We start from the raw sequence: 25169 nt of genomic DNA, 5'->3' as shown, positions 1-25169 counted from the left end.
CCAGACACCTTTTTCTTCTCATCTCTTTTCTTTATTCCTGGTATTCTCACTTTATCAATATCTTTTGAATCAAATTCTAATCTGTAACTTCTCACTGTCTTTGATTTCGCAAATTCTATCTCATATTTCTCTGCAAGATCTGCCGATTTCTGATGTACCAATCCTGCTCTGTTAGTAACATTTTTGCATATGAAGCGTAACTCATCTTCATTATATGAGTCAATCCTATTTATCTCAATTGTTCTCCTCAATTATTTCATTTAATTCAAATTTGAGTCTTACCAGGTTCAATGAATATCCCCTTTCAGCATTTGTTTTTGCTCCGCTCATTTTTTCTAACCAGTGTGTTAACTGTTGAGCTGTCAAAACCTTGTAATGAAACATTATTATTTACATTTGGCACATTATTAATTACATTGGGAATGCCCTGTGGAGTAATACAGGGAGTCTCTTGAGTCATCAGAAACAAATTTAAATTCAAATCTGAATTTCCCACATTCTGTGAAGTCCTGGAATAACTCAAATCAATCAGTGCACCTGTCTTGTCAAAAGTCTGATTCATTGGAGGCATAATTACCACAGTAACATTGAGTCTCTCCATCTCTGCATTTTAATTAAAAATATTCTGTACCTTATTCTCATTATTGCCCTGTGCAAACAATGGTACAACAGGAACAATAGTAGCTAGTACTGTCAATGCTTCTGGACTTGATTGAACATTCTGATTTCTCAAGTATATTACCCCTGAATTCTGACCTGATAGCATTGAAGAATTTGACTGTGATATTGTTACAGGTGAATACCTTCGCATAGTCTGAACGTGTACTGGAGCCATTGAATTAGGTGTAGACTCCAATTAAGCCATCGTTGGTTTCTGATAAATCTGTGATATCTGTGATGATCGCACCACTGGTACTGTTATGCTCGATGCAGAACTTACAACAGGAATTGTAGGATAGACAACAGGTAGCTCAACCTGAGCCATAGGTGTCTGAGTAACTGTGATAGCAGGAACACTAGTTGCCACCTGTACTTGACTGAGTGTTATTACAACTGGTACAGGAGCATTTGGACCAGTACTAGTACCTGGACTTTCCTCTTGTAATGCATATGGTGGAGGACAACTTCTCAGGAACTGTATTATAAATTCAACATCATCTGAGTCATCATCATAAGTCAATGATTTCCTAGCCTTATCTGACTTCGACTCATCTTCTTCAGAAGAAACTTTGGGGGTGATTCTAACCCTGGCAGTCGGTGATAAAGCGGCGGCCAACCCGCCAACAGGCTGGCGGTCCAAAAAATGGAATTCTGACCCTGGCGGGAACCGCCAACACAGCCCGCCACATTAACACTCCGCCCGCCGCGGCGGTACAGACAAACAGCGCGGCGGTCACCGCCAACAGGCAGGCGGCAGACAATGTACCGCCCACCCTATCACAACTCACCAATCCGCCACCTTTTCCGGATAAAAACACGGCGGAAACAGACTACGAACGGGAAAACGCTCACCTCTACGCACTCCACGAGGAAGGAGGACAGCATGGAACCCGAATTAAACATACTACCTGCTCTCGTCTACCTGCTCATCTACCACGAGTACGAACGCCGGCGCAGACGACAACGGTGAGTACTGCACCTACGACACACGGGAGGGGGGAGGAGGAAAGCTTACGGGCACACACATATGCGACCCCCAACCCCCCAAACTATGTACACACCAATGCAGAGCAACAAGTCACAGTGACACCACCCAAACCCCCCTGATAAATGCAAAGACATAATTAAATTGTGAATAAAAATGTATGTACAAAATAGGCTCTGAAAAGTAATGCTCAACTAGCCAAAAAATCAATATCAAAATAAGTCTATATACAGAGCAATGGATAACCGAGGCAATTAGTCCTGCACATCCAAAGAAAATCGAAGTGTCCGTGGGCCAAAGTGTAACAACACAAGGGCAAAGCCCACACAGGAGACCTGAGTCCTCTGGAGAGAACACTGCAGGGGCATCTGATGAAAAAACTACAGGCACCTCAGGGGGAAGGGAAGGGGGGGACACCACAGCCACATGAGTCCACGACGCCAGAACCATGAAGGGGCCACCATGCCTACTGTGCCATCCTGGGGAGTGCAAAGCCACAGTCTCTCAAGTCTCTACAGTAGGTGGGTTGCCCACTGTTCAATCCTGGGGAGTGCAAAGCCACAGTCTCTCAAGTCTCACAAGTGGGTGGGTTGCCCACTGTGCCATCCTGGGGAGTGCAAAGCCACAGTCTCTCAAGTCTCACAAGTGGGTGGGTTGCCCACTGTGCCATCCTGGGGAGTGCAAAGCCACAGTCTCTCAAGTCTCACAAGTGGGTGGGTTGCCCACTGTGCCATCCTGGGGAGTGCAAAGCCATTGTCTCTCAAGTGGATTACAGTCTCCACTGGTCAAGGAGGAGGCATGGCAGGCACAGTGAACCGTTAACAGTGCATGCAGGAAGGGCCCAGCGGAGCGGTGCTTGAGACGGCGGGGCCCAGCGGAGCGGTGCTTGAGATGGCGGGGCCCAGCGGAGCGGTGCTTGAGACGGCGGGGCCCAGCGGAGCGGTGCTTGACAGGAAGGGCCCAGCGGAGCGGTGCTTGACAGGAAGGGCCCAGCGGAGCGGTGCTTGAGACGGCGGGGCCCAGCGGAGCGGTGCTTGACAGGAAGGGCCCAGCGGAGCGGTGCTTGAGACGGCGGGGCCCAGCGGAGCGGTGCTTGACAGGAAGGGCCCAGCGGAGCGGTGCTTGACAGGAAGGGCCCAGCGGAGCGGTGCTTGACAGGAAGGGCTCAGCGGAGCGGTGCTTGAGACGGCGGGGCCCAGCGGAGCGGTGCTTGAGACTGCGGGGCCCAGCGGAGCGGTGCTTGACAGGAAGAGCCCAGCGGAGTGGTGCTTGAGACGGCGGGGCCCAGCGGAGCGGTGCTTGACAGGAAGGGCCCAGCGGAGCGGTGCTTGAGACGGTGGGGCCCAGCGGAGCGGTGCTTGACAGGAAGGGCCCAGCGGAGCGGTGCTTGACAGGAAGGGCCCAGCGGAGCGGTGCTTGACAGGAAGGGCCCAGCGGAGCGGTGCTTGAGACGGCAGGGCCCAGCGGAGCAGTGCTTGAGACTGCGGGGCCCAGCGGAGCGGTGCTTGACAGGAAGGGCCCAGCGGAGCAGTGCTTGAGACGGCGGGGCCCAGCGGAGCGGTGCTTGACAGGAAGGGCCCAGCGGAGCGGTGCTTGAGACGGCGGGGCCCAGCGGAGCGGTGCTTGACAGGAAGGGCCCAGCGGAGCGGTGCTTGACAGGAAGGGCCCAGCGGAGCGGTGCTTGAGACTGCGGGGCCCAGCGGAGCAGTGCTTGACAGGAAGGGCCCAGCGGAGTGGTGCTTGAGACGGCGGGGCCCAGCGGAGCGGTGCTTGACAGGAAGGGCCCAGCGGAGCGGTGCTTGAGATGGCGGGGCCCAGCGGAGCGGTGCTTGACAGGAAGGGCCCAGCGGAGCGGTGCTTGACAGGTAGGGCACAGCGGAGCGGTGCTTGAGACGGCGGGGCCCAGCGGAGCAGTGCTTGACAGGAAGGGCCCAGCGGAGCGGTGCTTGAGACGGCGGGGCCCTGTTCAGCGGTGCTCTTCTGCACGGCGGGGCCCTGTTCAGCGGTGCTCTTCTGCACGGCGGGGCCCTGTTCAGCGGTGCTCTTCTGCACGGCGGGGCCCTGTTCAGCGGTGCTCGTCCAGTAAGTCAAGGGAACCAGACCTGGCCTGGACTCCCTGCTCAGTCGCCCTCCGACCGTGCTGTTGCTGGACCCTTCGGTGACGGAGTCCTGGGCCCTTTGGTGTTCTCCCTAACACCCGGGATGGGGCTTGTGGGCCCCTCCTGCTCCGCGCTCCTGTTGGCTGACTTCTCCGCCCTGCTGCCCTTTCGCTCCTTGGATGGGGCTCTCGGGCCCTTGCCTCCCCTAGCTGTTGTGGCTGGTGAAGTGGGCGAACTTGGCTCCTTGGGGGCAGCCGTGTCAGTCCTCTCACGGCGGCCCTTTAGTTTCCGGGTCCTCTTGCCTGGGGGGGGCTGGCTGTCCCCTTGCTGCTGATTGAAGTGTCACTGCTGGCAAAGGGTGGACTCCAGAACCCATGCACCACAGTGACACTCGAAGCTGGGCTGGTGGTGGCTGAGGTGCTCTTGGGACTCTTTGCAGATGGAGGGGGTGGGTCAGTGGAGGGAAAGAGGTCAAGATTAGCGAGGAAAATTTTCTTAGGACCAAGGTAAAAGGTAGGAGAAGTGGTGATGGGAGTGGAGGAAGAGGATGTGGTTGTAGGAGAGTCAGGTGTGCTGTCTTTGGGTGCAGGTGCTTGTGCTGGAGGCTGTCGTGAGGTGGATGGCTGTTGGGTGGGTGTCTGCCTGCGTTTGTGTGTCTTGGAAGAGGGGGTGACAGACACAGTGGGAGAGGACACAGGGGACGTGTAAATGGTAGTGGGGGTGGTGACTGCACGTGTGCGGACTGGACTGGAGGGTGTGCTGGTGATGGAAGCACTGGCTGATGGTGGTGTGCATGCAGGTGTGAGTGTAGACGTCACAGGGAGGGAGGAAGGAGACGAGGAGGAGGGGGGCACAGAGGTGGTAGTGACTGTTGGAATGTCTGCATCTGGGTGTTGCTTGCGTGAATGCTTGTGGGTTCTGTGGTGCTTGTGTCTAGATGAGCTGCCCTTGGGTGTTGAGGTGTGTGCAGGCTGGTCTGATGGTGTGGATGGGATAGGCTGAGGAACAGGAGACAGAGACAGGCTGGAGGCAGTCAGAAGAGGGAGGCTGGAAACAGGGACAATGGCTGCCGTCAGTGCTGAGGCCAGAGCATTGAACGATCGTTGATGGGCAGCCTGACCCGAATGAATGCCCTCCAGGTAGGCATTGCTCCAATGCACCTCCCTTTCTACCCCCTGGATAGCATTCAAAAGGGTAGTCTGCCCAACAATGTTGGTCCTCAGGAGGTTAATGACCTCCTCACTGAGGGCAGCAGGGGTAACAGGGGCAGGGGCTGAGGTGCCTGGGGTGAAGGAGACGCCCGCCTTCCTGGGCGAGCGGGCACGGAGCGTAGGCTGAAGGGCTGCTGGGAGGGCGGGGCTGGTGCGCTGGGTGGCGGCTGTACCTGTAGAGGCGGGGGGCCCGGATGTTGCCGCCACCGCTAGGGAGCTCCCATCCGAGGACGTGTCGCTGTCGCTGGTGTCACCACCGGTCCCCATTGTGGTGCTCCCCTCGCCCTCCGGATCACTGGTGCCCTCGGTGTCTGTTCCTGGTCCCACCGGGGCCTTGTGACTTGCAGCTCCCTCGTGCTCCGATATCAATTCTCCTCCGCCTGATGATGCTAATGCACACATGCACAAGAAGATGAAGAAGAAGGGTGGGGGGAGAAAAACGAAGACCAGGTTGAGTGCATGCAATGTCAACACCGTTGGCGGAGAGGACAGACACAGGAGCCTCATGCACTAAGCCACGCATTCGGGGTACACTACTCAGTACTTCTGACTAGGACAACAGGTCTAGAGACGACAAAGGCGCACATGTGTGATGCTGGACCATCGATAGTTGTACTTGTCACCCTACAGAGGTGGGGGCCGGGAGCACAGGGCCATGCCTAAAGGAGAGGACTACACTACAGAAAGCGCCCTGGCCTAATGTCACCCACAACCCTCCTCCCCCACCCAGACGCCTCCACTGTGCAGAGAGATAGCAGAATGTGCTGATACTCACCCCCTTGTGTCTGCTGTGATGTCCTCAAGCGCCCATCCAAATCAGGGTAGGCCACCGCCAGGATCCGGGACATCAGGGGGGTCAGGGTACGACTGGCACCCCTCCTAGGTTGGGAGGCCATCCCCAGCAGTGACTCGACGGTCTTCCTGGTCCCGCGGCGGATGTCCTCCCACCTCTTGCGGCAGTGAGTGCCCCGTCTGACGTGGACGCCCAGGGCCCGGACTTCCTTGGCGATGGCACGCCAAATGTCCACTTTCTGATGGGCGCTGACCTATTTTACATGTACAGGGTGGGAAGGAAAAATCATAAATTTTCTGCATGTTAGATGCGATTGCCCCCCCCTCCCCAACCTTGCCATATGGCACATGCTCTCATCTGTCGTGCGTTGCACTCCTCATTCGCACCCCACCCCACCAACTTACATCCACCCCACTCCACAAAGGCATAGCCCATTCAATGTGCACCCAGTGTACTTACCTGTTGGTCTGGAGGACCGTAGAGTAACGCATACTGGGGGAGGACCCCATCCACAAGTTTCTCCAACTCCTCAGACATGAAGGCAGGGGCCCTTTCCCCAGTCGCAGCAGCCATTGTCTCTTCCAGACCGAGGTCACAGCAGCACTTGCAGTATAGGTCCTCTCCTGTGGATGATCAGGTCTCGAGTGATTAAGCAGATAGAAAATGGCGGTCACGCCCGCGGCGGTGCGTACCGCGGCGGTGCGTACCGCGACCGCCGGCGCACCTCGTCATTGGCTCCTGAAACCCATAGGCCTCAATGTTAGCCAATGCGGCTTCGTATAGCGGTCTTCGACCGCCTACCGCCACGGTGTGCCACGCCAGCGCATTGACCTCACATCCCATTGTCCCACTTCACAGGTCAGGCAGCCGCCATTTCAAGGGCCCACATGGCATACTTTGTACTGCGTCACACAGGCCTAGGCCTTGCATTGCCACACATACACGCCTTTCAATACATAGATAATCGTGTGCTATGCATGCAGTGGTGAACGTACCTGTGATTTGCTTGACTCTGTGCTCCATGTTGTCCTTCCTAGGCACCATCCGCTGGGACTTGCGAGGAGAAGGATGAATCCTCGCGTGTACCGACCGCTGGTGGACCTGTCGACAATGGAAGAACGCCATATCATACTACGATATCGACTTGACCGAGCCACTATACATGAACTGTGTGCCCAGCTGGAGCCAGCCCTGATGTCCCCCATCCGCCACAGGAATTCCCCCTCTAGTGCATGTTCTGTCAGTCCTCCATTTTTTGGCAAGTGGCTCATTCCAGACAACAGTGGCCATGTCATCTGGAATGTCTCAGCCTATGTTTTCAAAAATCTTGTCTAGAGTGTTGTCTGCCCTGACGAAACACATGCGGTGCTACATTGTATTCCCTGAGGAGGTTGATTTGGCCACTGTGAAGGGTGATTTTTATGCCCTTGGACATATCCCCAACATAATTGGTGCCATTGATGGGACCCATGTGGCTTTAGTACCCCCAAAAGACGATGAGCAGGTGTACAGAAACAGGAAAAGTTACCATTCGATGAACGTCCAGGTGGTCTGTTTGGCTGACCAGTACATCTCCCTTGTGAATGCCAAGTTCCCTGGGTCAGTGCATGACGCGTATGTGATGCGAAATAGCAGCATCCCTTATGTGATGGAACAGCTACAGAGACAGTGTGTGTGGCTAATTGGTGACTCTGGTTACCCAACCTGCCTTGGCTATTGACCCCAGTGAGGAATCCCCGGACCAGGGCAGAGGAACGGTACAATGAGGCCCATGGGCGAACTAGGAAGATAATTGAAAGAACCTTTGGCCTCCTGAAGGCCAGGTTTAGGTGCCTGCATATGACAGGGGGATCCCTGATGTACTCACCAAAGAAGGTGTGCCAGATCATCGTGGCCTGCTGTATGCTTCACAATCTGGCATTGCGACGTCAGGTGCCTTTCCTGCAGGAGGATGGTCCAGATTGTGGTGTTGAAGCAGCTGTGGAGCCTGCGGAGAGTGAAGAGGAGGAAGACGAAGAGGACGACCTAGACAACAGGGACAGAGTTATCCAACAGTATTTTCAGTAGCACACAGGTAGGAATCACCCACGCCATTTAACATTTACTGAAAGCCCCCTGCATCTTTACTTTGTGTATTTCCCCCCAGTTCTTTTAAACTGATGTTTGATTTTCCCTTCCCTTTTCAGTGCTGTATGACCCACTGCGTGACTTCTGCTTGGTTAGCCCATGGACTAATGCTTATTGACATCGGTATGTTGTCATCACATAAATAACAGAACATTATTGATAAGTAATGTGTTATACATTTGTAAATAATACAGGCTGACTCCAGAATGATTTCAGTGCAATGAGTGATTTATTTTTAGTGCTAGATATTGGTACATGATATTAAAATGGTGATGGGTGAGGGTGGAGTTATGTCCATGGCAGAGTCCAGTTCTCGGTCGCACAGGTGCATTGTCCATATGCCTGTGGAAGGATGGAGCAGGGGCAGTTCAAGGTTGGACAGGGTGACACTGTGGGACAGTGGAATGACATCCTGGGGGATATTAGGCTGGCGGGGGTCTTGGCATCCTACTCTGTCTTCCTTTGAGATCTCAGGTTCCTCTTGCGGGGTGGTTGTTCTTCAGCAGGAGGTGGGGTTCTGGTGGCCCGTCGTTCTGTGGGGGCCTCCTGACCACTAGCGCCGGCGGAGGTGGTAGGCTGTTCCTGGCTAGTGACAGGGGCCCTTTGTGGTGCCACATGGTCCCGCAATGTGGTTTCTATACGGTTGAGGGCCTGGACTATGGTCCCCATAGCGGTAGCGATGTTCCTGAGTTCATTGCTGAACCCCATGTACCGTTCCTCCTGCTGTGCCTGGATCTCGGTGAACCTGGCCAGTACCGTTGCCATCGTCTCCTGGGAGTGATGGTATGCTCCCATGATGGTGGTGAGGGCCTCTTGGAGAGTCGGTTCCCTGGGCCTGTCCTCACCCCCCTGTCGCACAGCAGCCCTCCCAGTTGCCCTGTTTCCCCGGGCCTCTGTCCCCTGGACGGTGTGCCCACTACCACTGCCCCCAGGTCCCTGTTGTTGTTGGGGTGTTGGGTCAGCCTGGGTGCCCTGTAGTGGCGGACACACCGCTGATTGACGCGTCCGCGAGACAGAGGCATGGGCCCGCTGGGTGGGAGCTGTGCTTGTGTTCCCAGAGGGGGTTGGGTCTGCTGTGGCCTGTGTCTGTGTGTGGGGAACCGACTGTCCAGAGGTCCCCGATGGTCCGGGCTGGTCATCAGGTTCTAGGTCGACAGAGCTGCTGTCCTCGCTGGGGGCCTGTTCTGGGGGTGGGATGGACAAATCTGGACCCTCCGTGGCGGTGTGTTGGCGTTCGGGCCCTGCAGGGGTAAAGGAGTATGGTTATTGTTTCGGTGTGTGCCATGGCGTGCATTTTGAGTGCCCTTGGCCCCCAGTGCTGGCATTCCCTTGTGGGAGGTGTTGTGAGGGTGGTGGGGGGGGGTGTATGGGTATGTGCAATGGTCATGCTTTGGTGGTGGCTGTCTATGGTTTGTGTTGGCATTCAGGGGTTGGTGTTGTTTAGGGTGGGTTGTGCTGGTGAGACATTGGCAGGGAGGTTGTGTGCTGGGGGGTTGAGATTGTGGGTGAGGGGGGGGTTGGCATGCTGGTGGTTGGGGGGGGTGAAGTAGTTGAGATTCGACTTACCAGAGTCCATTACTCCGTGTACTCCAGCGAGGCCATCAGGATGCAGGATGTTTACCACCTCTTGCTCCCATGCTGTGAATTGGGGTGGAGTGGGTGGGGGTCCGCCGCCAGTCTTCTGCACAGCGATGTTGTGTCGCGACACCATCGAGCGCACCTTCCCCCGTAGGTCGTTCCATCGCTTTCTGATATCTTCCCGATTTCTGGGATGCTGTCCCACAGCGTTGACCCTGTCTACGATCCTTTGCCATAGCTCAGCCTTCCTTGCTATAGTGGTGTGCTGCACCTGTGTGCCGAAGAGCTGGGGCTCAACCCTTATAATTTCCTCCACCATGACCCTGAGTTCTTGGTCCGAGAACCTGGGGTGTCTTTGGGGTGCCATGGGGTGGTGTGGATGAGGTGTGGGGTGGTGTTTGTGGTGATGTGCGTGGTGATATGTGGTGATGTGTGCGTAGATGTGGTGTGGGTGATGAAGTTGGGTTCCTGTGTGTGTTGGGGTTTTCTATTGCTGTGCTCGCTCTCTCTATCTGTATCTCTCTCGCCTTCTCTCCGATTTCCAACTAGTGGGGGTTTGTGGGTGATGTGGGTGTGTGTTTTATAGTTGATTGGATGTGTGGGAGTGTTGTTTGTATGTGTGTCAGGTGTGTGTATTTCAAATTGTCCAATGTGGCTGTGTTTTGGAGCTGTGTGTGTATTTTGAGCGCGGCGGTGTGTACCGCCAATGGAATACCGCGGTTGAAAGACCGCCGCGTGGATTGGTGGGTCAGAATGGCATGGGCGTGTTTGTGTTGGCGTGACGGTGGAGGTTTGGTCATCTCCAGTTTTCCGCGGCCCGCTGATGAGGCGGCCTTCCTTGGATGTCGGATTGTTGGCGGTTTCGCAGTTGGTGGTCAGAATGACCGTGGCGGTTTACCGCGGCCGCGGCGGTAGAATGGCAGACTTCTGACCGGCGGTAAGGGCCTTTTACCGCCGAGGTCAGAATGACCCCCTTTATTTTTTTCAGCGTTTGTCTGACCTCTCCTTCTCTTGTGTGATCACAGGAAACATTCCAATTCCCTGTAAAGTTTCAGTTCTCCAAAATGTTTGCTCATCGTCACATCTTGCTTTTAATAATGTCTTCTCAACTTTCCTCATTCTCCTCTCAAATTTTCATTTCTTTTGTTGTCTGGCCACTAACTCCCAAATGGGTAAAGCTTCAAGTTGTGCGGGTTTCAGAGGAGGTTTTAACTCATACAGCACTCTCCTCAAATGCTCTAAAATTGTCATATGAAAAGTTCCATTGGCAGGAAAAGCTAAGCTCCCTTCCGTCTCTGTAATTTTGCACCCTTGTTTTAACCAAATGCATGCTGCTGTATCTTTCTCTTCAATTGCGATGTATGCAGGTGTAACTTCTGGTGGGGCAATTTCTCCTACTCTTACTGGAATAAAAGCATCTCCCTTGAGCACACTCTTTAACAAATTTTCATTTTTAATTTATTCTGGCTTAAAACAATTTAATTTCAAAACAGGAAGTAATTCACTCCCAAAATCCTTTTTGCATGACTCTCTCGACCAATAGCCCTTTCTGGTTGTCCACCAATCCGCTCACGGCTCCCTTTTTTCAATCGACCTATCCTAGCGCAGACCTTAAGTGATGTCACACTCACATTCATAGTGGCTGACAAAGTCTTGCGGCTTGTCCTCCAAAACTCAATTCACATGAAACAAATGCAAAATATTGCGAGCACGAAAGAAACATCAACACACTAACTTATCTGCTTACTACAGGTAGGGAACACAATCACTTTAGAGGCCTTACTGAATTTTTGAATTTTAGCTTTTAGCTCTAACAACTACTCGTTCGACTTCGGCTTTCTCTGATTCACAAGTAAAATTTGACCAGCAAATTCTACCCTTGACTAACACTAGATCATCCTTGTGCACTGAGGAATCACCAATATCTGTCAAACTAGCACTCCCTTTACCACCCATTCTAGGAATACTATTTGTCAACCACCCCCAATTGACCAACTAAACAGATAAGTTACAACAACAACCAAGTGTATCCTACACTTGTACAATACTCAATACTCCGGAGTCTTAGACCACGCACGGTCTGTATACTAACAACCACATGGGCAATTTTTGACCACAAAGTGCCACACAGAATTCAAGTATGATGACTTCCCTACATACACCCTTTGGAGTATGCACACTTCCCAACAAACTACAATGGAGGACGGAAACTCCCTATTTCTCACAAACATCAAAATTCACCTGTATTTGATAAAGCAGTGAAAGCACAACTCATACTAGGAATGCTGAGAACATCTTCAAACAGGCATTAGCAAAACTAAATTTCATCCAAACAAGAATTTGCAAAACAAAATTTCAAATTTTAATCACGCACTGGTAAAGCCAAATCTCCAAATTCTTTCTAAAGGACATATAACAGCTCCTAATGAGGTAAAACCATATTAAGACATAACCATCCCCCTTACTGAATCATAACCATCCTCTGTTGCTACAAAAATTGTGGGTGTGTCTGGCCTTATAATTATTTTGATAATTTATTAATAAAGTGACATGTATAGGGTAACCATCAATTACCCTTAAAGGCTGACACAGATCTTTGGAATCAGATAGGAGTGAGATGGTTAACAACAATGAAATCAAATTAGTAAACATCACCTTTCATATTGGAGCCAGTAACGTATAGACACCATGACCCACGTGGCCATGATTCACCAAATCAGTCTAGTAAAGTTTAAACATGTATTACCCTTTAGATTAACAATGCTAAAATCATGTAAACAAAACTCAAGACCAAATGATAAAAGTAGATAAATAACACAGGCTGACCAAACCTTTGAAAGAATCCCCAAATAGACAGACTATGTATCACCAAGCATTCAAGAAACACCATACAGAATAACAACAATAGCAAACAAATGACTGATACAGAATACACTTACTTATTGCAGGTGAACTGTTTAAAATCAATTTATATAAAACAGTCACATTTAAAATGTGGCATCCATAACTATTACTCCAATCAGATAAGCATGTTTGGACTTGATGCAAAAAGGAAAAAAAGATACAAATTAATTTTGAAAACATCTGAATATGGCACCAACCAAAAATAGCAGTTGGGTTTCTAGAAGAGAAAACATAATAGAAATCAACAAGAAAGACAAAGGCGCAATTTGGTTGTACCTCTCCTAAATGGGTCAGCAGGCAGCGGAAGTCTCCATCAGTGGAGCACCTTCTGGTCATCTTCAATGGTCAGTGACAATATACAAAACAGTTCAGTAATGTTTGACCTTAATGCATCTGATCTGTTGGTGGCAGAAAGCTAAAAGACGTAGTACATTATTACACAAGCAATAATTAAAGCACATCTGAACACTGCCAGGAACAGAGAAGAACTGACTGAACTTACATCACCAAATTTTGTTATATTAAACTCATAGAAAGCCACTAGATAAAACTCTATTGGTCCATCTAATGGGTGGTTTGAGTCAAAAGCCAATTGAATTCACTCACTGTTCTCTGCTGGAGCCGTTTAATTTTTGCGTTCACCATTAGTTCATTTTTTCTCCATGTAGTCACCAGTTTACAAACATTGCAGATTAGTCACAAATCTGTTCATAAACTCAGTACGCTTTTGTTCCCCGAGTACATGTTATCCTCAGGATGCCAGACAAGTGTTGCAACATAAGAACATAACCTTCCCACTGCAAGCAAAGAACAAGTCAAAGAAAAACATTTCACACCGTTAACAGTTTAAACATTGCTGCATTCTGTTTAACGGGCCTTTTTAAAGCAATGATAAAATGTGCAATGTACAACGCTTCTTAACTTTTAAACTATTAATCTTTTAATTATAAACATGCAAAATACTTTTCATTAGTTAATGATTATTATTATTGTCATGTTGAACTAGATTATGGTTACCACCAGAGAGGTCATATTTTCCAAAACACATTTTTTCAGTATTTCATTTTAAAAGCAGGTTATTTTCATTTCATTTTAGTCACACAATTTTATTAATAATGTTTATGCTTCAGCAGTATATGCCTAAAATATGTGAAGAATGGTAACAAAAGATAAGAAAACAAACAAATCAAAAGAAAAAAGAAGTAGATCTTCTGTAGTGCTGTTGCCTGCCGAGGACCACCAGGCACAACTTGGAAAGTCCTGCTCTGAACAAATGAGCAATGTCCCCCATTCACTGTGGAAATATGTTCCCAGTGTCAGGGATCTTTTTTTGTCTGGTTTTAAAAAACGCGTATTCATAGTAAGGTTTGACTTTAAAAAAGCAAGAAAATGCTTACTGGCCCTTAATGCAGCTTTAACATAGCAGGCCCATTAACATTTCCCACCATGAGGACAGATGCGTGTTTCACAAAAAATCCGTTCCAATATGGTCAGATATTCAGCTGACATGGGAGGGCTGCTGCAAGGCTGGCAGATGTGAGGCCTCTGCTGCATCTCTAGTTAGCTCAAAACAAGACCTTTAGACCCATAAGGTAAAAAGTAGGCAAAGGTCCTGGACATCCCGTTTGGTTGCAGGACCACTGAGCAGTGAAACATGGTGAAAGGCCTGCTACCTCCTGCCAAATTCTAGGCCATGAGTAGTGTCATTCTTCTATACTTTGAAGATTGCGTATGATCTAGTGTAAGAGAGTGCTGAGCGAGCAGAGAAACCTACATCTCCTCTTTGCTTGGTCCAGTACAATTATGTCATTTACATATTTTCAGATGCACAAAAGTGGCTGTTGTGCAACTAAAATTATTTGGACCAGCTTGATAGCTGAAAGATGGCATTTTAAAATTAGACAGCCTAAGAAGGAGATTTTAACCTTGGTCCTGAAGTTAAATGCATTGGGAAGTGTGAAAATGATCAAATTCAAAAATTGCCTTTTGAGCATTTCATAAGACATCAGTGCATATTACGAGAACCTGTAATCCCTGTATAAAATCCCATCTTTACTTACTTATCATTCAGTTATTAATCCCCCAGTCAGCTGTAACAGCAAAAATGACAACTACTTAGCTGCAACAAATTATTACATTAAAGGTGCTGCACCACAATACTTCCTGCCAGAGCTGTCAGTCAGGGTGACAGCCTGCCCAAACTGACTTACAGGCCACTGGGCAATTCCTCAGTGGGCCAGTGCCCTAGAACCTATTTGTGCCGAGGTCTTGGGTCGCCTCTGTCATTATCTGTAGCCCTACACCCATCAGCTGCCATACTTTTCCTCCCTTATTATTCTGAGGGTTTGACTTTGGAGCTTGCAGGCCACAGCTGCAATTTTTCAAAATAAAAAAAAAACACAAATATAAATTGCATGTGTTTGCTTTGCAAGCATGACGTTTAAATACGTGGAGTTCAGCTTGCACCACGCAGAGCGCCATGTGAACGAGGGAGGCCTGCTGCAAAAATGACCCATCTCTCTCTAACATAGCTCTTCACCAATGGAGAAGGTCACATCATCCTTTGAGCTGTCAATCACACAGACATTGCATGTGCGACATCAGGCACAAGTCAATCCCAGCTGCACATTGGGACTGACAGGAGCGAGCAGGATCGGGCATGCGGGTCACAAGGAAAGATAAATTAACAAATAATCTCTAGTTTGTGCATGTGCCCTACCTACCCCTCCCTCCAGGGTTGGATTGGGATGAAAAATAGGCCCAGGCACCGTATTAAAAAAGTGGCCCACAATTGTAAATTATGCCTTTTCGCATAGCACTGCTTTAGTGTTTGAAGTAGTAACAAAATAAGGAGGGGTGTTCTCTAAAAGAGACATGTCCTGAAAAAACAGAAACAGAATGATTTGCCTAGCTGTCAAGATCTATGAGTATAACGTTTGTTTTCCTAGCTCCACTGAGATAAAAAAAAAAAACATTGCCAGCTCTCCTTGTGTATGGATTAGTTCGCACTAGTGAACCACAGTTGAATATCAGTGAGGTCATTTTCTGTTCAGGCCCCCTGCTCAATCTACATACATTAATGTGCCCGTAGACGGCCCAAGTTAGCTTTTTGTATCAATGTGCTGGCCCAGCGGGGGACTGGGATTGAGGACTCCTGTCCTGTTCGTGAAAGGCGACTGGTTGCATCTGAACAGGCACAGATCGATCTCAATTCGGCCACCGCTCTGCCCGAAAAAGCGGCCCACGGCTGCATCTAAGACACTGGCCTATTGGCCATTGCCCAAGTGCCGGCCTTACCAATCCGACCCTGCCTCCCTCCTTTTCTGCCAATTCTCTGGCCTTTCTCAGCTCATTCAGAAACTGGCCACATTGCCGGCATTTCATGCTCATTTGTGCACTGTTTAAGACTCTCAACGCTACAAAAATTAAAAAAGGAATACAAAATAGTGATAGCAAAAGAAGGGATCATCACACACAGGGAGTGAGAGAATAAGTCAAGTATGTTATGATTAGAGACAGAAAGAGGAGAGGGATTGAGAGAAAGTATGAGAAAACAGAAGAAAGGAAGAGTGAGGAGGAAAGGAAATAGGAAGAAAAAGTTGTAGATGTGAAAAATATGTTGTGAACATGGTGCAATTTCCTCTTTGTTCCAAAAATATTTTGAGCAAGAATCCCCTAAATCCACCTTGCAGTCCTCCCTCCCACAACATATGGGTGCTGGTATGCAAAATTTTCCTGGATGGCCTTTGAATTATAGTCCACCCATGAGTTAAAGAGGGAAAACAATGGCTAGCTTTTCATTCCTCTGATTTTTGTTTTATAAATGAACACTGATCAGCAAAAACGGGATACTTATGACAACAAGTTTATTTTTTTCCACTCGAAAAGTAAATACAAGAAAGATAATTTCTCTGTATGTGTATATCCATTCTTAGCAACACCATTTTTTTTGTATCTTAGCTCACATTAAACTGCTTTTAATATTAGTAGGAAAGTCCTCCTTTTTGCCCTGGTCACCCCCAAACGTTTTGGACAGGTACTGGTGGTTACTGACTCTTGGCTGTGACCTGGGTACTGCTTACCAGTCCCAGGGCCAGTGCTCTGTATGAAGTGGATATACAAATTAGGCTAATTATAATTGGCAAAATTAACCTACCTATAAGTCCCTAGTATATGTAGGGCATGGATGTTAAGGGACCCTAGCATAGGTAGTGCCCCCATAGGTGCACTGCTGCGGTGCCCAGTGTAATTTTTTGAAGGCAGGCCTGCCTTGCTGGCTGCTATGCAAATTTGACTTTAGAATTAAAAGTAGTTCTAAAGTCTGAAACTACCTTATTTTTACATATAGATCACCCCTAAGGTGTGCCCTATGTGCCCTTAGGGCTGGGTGCCATGTAACAATAAGCAGTGACCTTATGAAAATAGTTTTAAAAGCCCTGGTGAGGTAAAACAGCCAAATTAGTTTTCCCCTCATTGTAGTGAATAGCCTCCATAGGCTAGAATGGGGAGACGTTATTTAAATTTTACAAATCCCCTTAAGTAACTGATACCACACGTTTGGTATCAAATTAATTGTTATAATAAATCCCACACCTTCCAGTTGTTGGATTTAATATAACTTGTTCAGGTAAAGAGTTTTAAGGCTGCCTTGATGAGGTGCGAAGTGGCCTGGCTCAACACAAAGAGATGTGCCTGGGGGAGGAGATCTCCTTTCTGCAGATAGGGAAGCAGGAAGGGGGAGGCCTGCCAAACTGGTATTCAAAGGCAGGGAAGGACATTTGGAGCAACCCAGCAACACCCTCACATCCTGAAAACCCAGACAATTAGGTGCCCCCTTGATTAGATTAGGAGAGGGCAGGAGAGGGGTGTGTTTAGGATTTTTAGCCACACCAGTGGGTGGGCTCAGCCAAATGTAACCTCCAAAAATCACTTTCAGCCATGATGGATTTTTGAGGAATGTTGCTCCCTGGGATTGATTTTTGCCACACTTCCCAGGAAGTGGTCATCACAGTGGGAAGGACCCTGCCCATGATTGGAGAACCAAGACCCCCCTGTTTTTTACCCAGGAGCAAGGATAAAACTGCCAGACCTGCACCCACACCTCAGAACCCTATCAGATTCCAACAAGGAAGAACTACAGAAGAAGAAGGACCGCCCTGCTGGACCCCTGGCCTGCACCTGGACACTGCACTCTGTAGGACTGCACCAGCTGCACACTTGGGCTTCACCACAAAATTTGATTTGCCTGGATTCAACTGGTTCAAGGAGGGACTCCCTGTTTGCTACATGTGAAAACCTGCTTACTAGAGTCCCCTGCACCATCTCCTGAAGAAACCAACCAGCTGACCACTGTGGCCAAAGAAGAGTTTGCACCAGGTGCATTCTGGGAGTTGTAGTCCGCACCGTCAAGGAGCATCTCAGAGCTTCTGGAACCTTGGGGTGAACTGTGGACCTCAAAAAACCTTAACATCTGGAAGAAGATCCAGAAATTTGGAGAAGTTTTGAGAACTTTTGGAAAAAAGCTCCATAGAGGGACCGATCTGCCGCAGCAACTCTAGCCGGCTTGCCTTAACCGCGACCCGGCCTGACTTGCAGGTTCGTCCCGATGAAGAAAATTCCCAAAAGAGTGACGAAGTCCGAACATAGGAAGTTGACTAGGACCTCCCAGGCAGTTTATCCGAAGGGGGCTCCACGGACGTCGGATCAAGATTCAGGTTTGCCCCAGTCGAAGGATTTTCACCTCGAAAAAACAACTAAGTCCGAAGGTAAAAAGTTCCACGAGGGCTCCCGCGAAGCCTATCCGAGGAAGAGTTCCCGGAGGTCGGATTGGACTGGCAGGTTATTCCGCTGAAGAAAAGCTCCAGAAAAACAACTAAGTCCTAAGGTAAACTTTTGACCGAGGCTGCCCGCGAACTGTAGCTGAGCCGGGCTCCATCGTAGTCGGTCTTAAACTTTGACTTTGTCCCGGTCGACCAGATTGGCGCTTTTCATTTCTATGCGCTAAAAAGCATTAATTCTTTAAAAAATCACATCTCCAGTTCCCCTTATACGATTGTATTAGTTTTGGTGTCATTTTAAAGCTAAAAATATTTCCTATTTTTATAAATTTATTTTGGATTTTTAAACTGTTTCCTGTGTTTTATTTAATTACTGTTTTGTGATATTTAAATGTTTTACGCTTTGTCTCCTAAGTTAACCCTTGTCGCTCGTTGCCAAGCTACCAATGGTTGAGCTAGATTTAATTTACTGAGATCTAACTGGACCTACGTGGTGGTTAGTAGCCTATTGCTAAGTGTAGGTACTTACCTGCCCTTACCAATAACCCATTTTCCAACAATATCTTATTGAATCAAATCAGTAACTGTTTTATTGTGTTTAACTTTGCAGTACAAAATCTACTTTTTTGTCTGGAAACCTATTGCATTCATATTAGATAGCAAGACATCAATGGTTTAAATAGATCGTAGGAAGAGTAATAGTGTGGCCCTATATTAAAAGCAATGAAATACCCTCCGTCATATGTTAAAATAATATTCCAGTCACCTCTGAGCTTCATGACAATATAAAGGGGCTTCCTTATGAATTGCAATATCCTCATAATGTAAAATGGGGGTTCTTTATTCCATATAACTTCATAAGCACTGAAAAGAATATGATGATACTATGTGACTTGCCAAGAGAACTCTAGAGCTGATCTAAAATGTCACATGATGATTGATAGCCAGTCTGTACTGTGAGGGAGCTGACAATCCCTTTACAAAATCCCATCTCAACGTTCCCAATTATAACGAATAATAATTCATAATAATGAAATGACATTGCTACTGAATTGCAATAAGTGATCACAGTTGAGTTGTGCTGTCATAGCACAAGTTGCCAATGGCCTAGGTGAAAGGCAGATTGCAGAGCATAGTTACAGCCACAATTTATATAGCAAAAAGGAGAAATCACTTTTCCTTCTTTGATCTTGTTAGAAATTTGACTCTAGTTGGCAAAGGCATGCAGTCTGTCCAAGTAGGAACAACAATCCTAGTAAGGGCAAGTCAAATACACATCCTAAATTAACCTGTGCTTACCCTCTGGTAGCTTGGCAGAACAATCAGGCTTAACTTAAGAGACAATGGTGGTCATTACAACCCTGGTGGTCGGTGTTAAAGCGCCGGTAAGACCGCCAACAGGCCAGCGGTAAAAAACTTTGAATTACAACCGTGGCGGAAACCGCCAACAAAGACAGCCACTTTAACACTCCGACCGCCACGGCGGTACAGACAAACAGCTTGGCGGTCACCTGCAACAGACAGGCGGAAGACAAAGTACTGCCCACAGTATCACAACAGGCCAATCCGCCACCTTTTCCGGGGCGGATTCACCGCGGATAAAAACACGGTGGAAACAGGAATTTCTAAGGGAAAACACTCACCTCCACACACTCCACAAGGAACGACAACACCATGGACCCGGAATTGCAAATCCTACCCGCGATACTCTTCCTGCTCCTGTACCAGGAGCACCAACGCCGGCGGCAAAGACCACTGTGAGTACTGCACCTACGACACAGGGGAGGGGGGAGGCAAAAAACAGGGACACACACACGCAACACCCCACCCCCACCCTCACCCACTACAGCACACACACTAATACATATCTATACATTATATTAACACCCCACAACTCCCCCGGAAGAATACAAAGACAAAAGGAAATGAGTGTAACCATTGGAATATATTAAAATACAGTACGCAAAAATATACATATAAACACTATTTACAAAATATACACCAAGAATAGTAGTCCTGGTATTGCACCATTTATAGTCCGTGGACCACTGGGCCCAAAATGCATGGGCGAGGCCCACACACGATACCTGATCAAAACAGTGAGAACACTGCAGGTGCATCAGATAGAAATACAACAGGCACCTCAGGGGGAAGGGAAGGGGGGGCACCTCAGCCGGATGAGTGCACAACGCCAGATCCACGAGGGGGCTCCATGCCCAATGATGTATCCTGGGGAGTGCAAAGCCACAGTCTCTCAAGTCCATACAGTGGGTGGTTTGCCCACTGTTCAATCCTGGGGAGTGCAAACTCACAGTCTCTCAAGTCTCTACAGTGGGAGGTTTGCCCACTGTTCAATCCTGGGGAGTGCAAAGCCACAGTCTCTCAAGTCTCTACAGTGGGTGGTTTGCCCACTGTTCAATCCTGGGGAGTGCAAAGCCACAGTCTCTCAAGTCTCTACAGTGGGTGCTTTGCCCACTGTTCAATCCTGGGGAGTGCAAAGCCACATTCTCTCAAGTCTCTACAGTGGGTGGTTTGCCCACTGTGCAATCCTGGGGAGTGCAAAGCCACAGTCTCTCAAGTGGATAACATTCTCCACTGGTTCTGGAGGGGGACTGGTGCCCAGAGTGCTTCATCCTGTGAAGGACAGACGGAGTGGATGCATGTCTCCACTGGTTCTGGAGGGGGACTGGTGCCCAGAGTGCTTCATCCTGTGAAGGACAGAGGGAGTGGATGCATGTCTCCACTGGTTCTGGAGGGGGAATGGTGCCCAGAGTGCTTCATCCTGTGAAGGACAGACGGAGTGGATGCATGTCTCCACTGGTTCTGGAGGGGGACTGGTGCCCAGAGTGCATCACACACCCCGTGACGGTCCCAGTTGCGTTGGTGCCCCTGCCGCTCATGGGCTAGCGGTGCTTGAGTTGGCGGTGCCCTGTTCAGCGGTGCTTGAGTTGGCGGTGCCCTGTTCAGTGGTGCTTGAGTTGGCGGTGCCCTGTTCAGCGGTGCTTGAGTTGGCGGTGCCCTGTTCAGCGGTGCTTGAGTTGGCGGTGCCCTGTTCAGCGGTGCCTGAGTTGGCGGTCCTTCATTGCCCAGCTGGGCTGGGGCTGGCGGTCCTTCATTGGGCAGCTGGGCTGTGGCTGGCGGGGCCATCCTGGGCAGGGAGGATGGGGCTGGCGCTGGCCTCCTGTGCAGCGAGGATGGGGCTGGCGCTGGCCTCCTGGGCAGCTGGGCTGTGGCTGGATGGGGCTGGCGATGGAATCCTGGGCAGCTGGGCTGTGGCTGGCGGGGCCCTACTGGGCAGCGAGGATGGGGCTGGCGCTGGCCTCCTGTGCAGTGAGGATGGGGCTGGCGAGGCCCTCCTGGGCAGCGGGGATGATGGCGGTCTTCTCCACAGTGCTGCTCCTCACAGACTTGCCGGGTTTCTTGTGGCCCTTCCCCACCTTGGGAGGAGTCACAGCTGAGTCCACACTCCCACCGGGACCCCTGGGAGCGGCTTGGGTGGCTGGAGTCTTCCCCCTCTCCCGCCGGGCACTGGCCAACTTCTGGTGCTTCACGGGGGGGACTGGCTGTGCTGTGGCTCTGTGACACACTCGCTGTCCTGGTGGCCGGTGCACTCCACATACATGTGACCACAGGTCCTGGAGATGTTGTGGCTGAGGTGCAAGTTTAGGGCCTATGAGTTGGATGGGGGGTGGGAAATAGGTTAAGGCTGGCAGGAAAAGTTGTTTTGACACACTGGGACGGGTAGCTTGAGGGGATTTGGGAGTGGAGGAAGAGGTAGTGGTTGTAGGAGGTGTACGTTTTGTGGCTTTGGGTGCAGGTGCATGCGCTGGAGGCTGTCTTGAGGTGGATGTCTGTTGGGTGGGTGTGTGCCTGCGTTTGTGTATCTTCGGAGGGGGCGTCACAAATACACTGGGAGAGGACACACGGGACGTGTGTATGGTAGTGGGGGTGGTTACTGCACGTGGGCGGGGTGTGGTGGTAGGTGTGCTGGTGCGGGACGAAGTGGCTGTAGAGGTAGTGCATGCAGGTGTGAGTGTAGACGAGTCTGGGAGGGAGGAAGGAGACGATGAGGAGGGGGACACAGTGGAGGCAGTGGATGTTGGTGTGTCTGTATGTGTGTGATGCTTGCGTGAGTGCCTGTGGGATGTGTGGTGCTTATGTTTGCCTGAGCTTCCCTTGTGTGGTGAGGTGTGTGCAGGCTGGTCTGATGGTGTGCTTGGGATAGGCAGAGGTAGAGGGGATTGGGTCTGGGTGGAGGAAGTTGGAGGGGGGAGGACAGGGACAATGGCTGGCATCAGTGCTGAGGCCAGAGTTTGAAAGGCTCAGTGAAGGGCCGCCTGACCAGAATGAATGCCCTCCAGGAATGCATTGGTTTGTTGCAACTGCCTTTCTACACCCTGGATGGCATTCAAAATGGTAGACTGCCCAACAGTGAGGGACCTGAGGAGGTCAATGGCATCCTCACTGTGGGTAGCACAGGTGACAGGGGCAGGGGCTGAGGTGCCTGGGGCGAAGGTGATGCCCACACTCCTGGGTGAGCGGGCACGGGGCGAAGGCTGAGAGGCTGCTGGGAGGGCGGTGCTGGTAGGGGGGGTGGCGGCTGTACCTGTAGATGCGGGGGGCACAGATGTTGCCGCCACCACAAGGGAGCTCCCATCGGAGGATGAGTCCGTGTCCTGGTTTCAGCTCCTGTCCCCGCCGTGGTGCTCCCCTCGCCCTCTGTCCCACTGGTGCATTCTGAGTCCGTAGTGTGGCCCTCCATGGCCATGTGGGATGCAGCTCCCTCGTGCTCCGGTGCCACTGCTCCTCCGCCTGATGATGCCAATGCACCCAAGAACAGGGAGACCACAAAAAAGGGGGGGGAGCAGAAGAAAGACATGTTGAGTGCATGGATTACGCTACAGTTGGCGGACAAGACAGACACAGAAGCCCCCTGCACTACGCCGCACACTTGGGCTCTACAGTGCAATTCCTGGGAAATGGCCTACATGGCTATGGACGACATCTGCACACATAGATGACACAGGTGCATGAATAGCTGTACTTGGCACTCTACAGAGGTGGTGTGGGGGGCCAAAGGGCCATGCCTCACAGAGGGGTCTAGCGTACGGAACTCGCCCTGGCCTAGGGAAACCCACAGCCCTCCTCCCCCACCCAGATACCTCCACTGCGCGCAAAGTCAGCTGAATGAGAATGTATTCACCCCCTTGTGTCTGCTGTGATGCCCTCAAGCGCCCATCCAACTCCGGGTAGGCCACCGCCAGGATCCGGATCATCAGGGGGGTCATGGTTCGACGGTCACCCCTCCCACGTTGGGAGGCCATCCCCAGCTGAGCCTCCGCCACCTTCTTGCTCCAGCGGCGAATGTCCTCCCATCTTTTCCGGCAGTGGGTGCTCCGTCTGTGGTGGACCACCAGGATCTGGACGTCCTTGGCGATGGCACGCCAAATATCCTTCTTCTGGTGGGCGCTGACCTACATGAAATGTACAGGGGAAGAAGAGAAGTCATTACCAACTGCGCCGTCAAAGTGAGTGGCCCCCATCCCTACCCTTGCCATGTGGCACATGCACCCGCCGTCTTTCATGCATGCAGAACTCTCCCCCCTTCCTTCTTACAACCAGCCCTCTCCACACAGGCATAGCCCATAGAACATGCTCCCTGTGTACTTACCTGTTGGTCTGGAGGACCGTAGAGTAGCGTGTACTGGGGGAGAACCCCATCGACGAGCCTCTCCAACTCCTCCAATGTGAAGGCAGGGGCCCTTTCCCCAGACGCACGAGCCATTGTCTCTTCCAGACCGAGGTCACAGCAGCACTTGCAGTGTAGGTCCTCTCCTGTTGAAGATCAGGTATCGAGTCATTCAACAGATAGAAAATGGCGGTCACGTCCGCAGCGGTCACGTCCGCGGCTGTGCGTACCATCACTGCCGGCGTACATCGTCATTGGCTCCTGGGACCCATAGGGTCCAATGTTAACCAATGCAGCATTGCGCCGCGGTCTTCGACCATTTCAGGGGCCCACATGGCCTAATTACCAACTGCGTCACACATACCTAGGCCTAGTCTCAACACACATACAGGCCACATTTTGTGTATGAATGGTGTTTTGTGTAGACTGTGAGTACATACCTCTGAGTTGTTTGACTCTGTGCTTGCTGTTGTCCTTCATAGACACCGTCTGCTGGGACATGTGAGGAGATGGCGGAATCCTCCGTTGTACCGACCGCTGGTGGACCTGTCGACAATGGAGGAAAGAAATTTGATCATCACCTACAGGTTTGACCGTGCCACAATCCAGGAACTGTGTACACAGTTGGAGCCTGACCTGATGTCAGCAATCTGCCATCCCACAGGAATCCCCCCTCAAGTGCAGGTGCTATCAGTGCTCCATTTCCTTGCAAGTGGGTCTTTTCAAACAACTGTGGCCATGGCATCAGGGATGTCCCAGCCTATGTTTTCCAACGTATTGTCTGCCTTGCTGAAACACATGCGGAGCTACATCGTTTTCCCTCAGGTGGAGAATTTGCCTACAGTGAAAGGTGACTTCTATGCCCTTGCACATATCCCCAACATCATAGGTGCCATTGATGGGACCCATGTGGCTTTGGTACCCCCCCACAGGAGTGAACAGGTGTACAGGAACTGGAAGAGTTATCATTCCATGAATGTACAGAGGGTGTGTTTGGCAGACCAGTACATCTCCCATGTGAATGCCATGTTCCCTGGCTCAATGCATGACGCCTACATCCTGTGGAATAGCTGCATCCCTTATGTGATGGGTCAACTCCAGAGGCACCGTGTGTCGCTATTAGGTGACTCTGGTTACCCCAACCTGTCATGGCTACTGACCCCAGTGAGGAATCCCAGGACAAGGGCAGAGGAACGCTACAATGAGGCCCATGGGCAAACTAGGAGGGTGATCGAGCGGACCTTCGGCCTCCTGAAGGCCAGGTTCAGGTGTCTGCATATGACAGGTGGATCCCTATTCTACTCACGAAAGAAGGTGTGCCAGATCATGGTGGCCTGCTGTATGCT

The sequence above is a fragment of the Pleurodeles waltl genome, chromosome 4_1, assembly GCF_031143425.1.
Source record: "Pleurodeles waltl isolate 20211129_DDA chromosome 4_1, aPleWal1.hap1.20221129, whole genome shotgun sequence".
NCBI classification, from domain to species: domain Eukaryota; kingdom Metazoa; phylum Chordata; class Amphibia; order Caudata; family Salamandridae; genus Pleurodeles; species Pleurodeles waltl.
Note: the sequence above shows the minus strand (reverse complement) of the source record.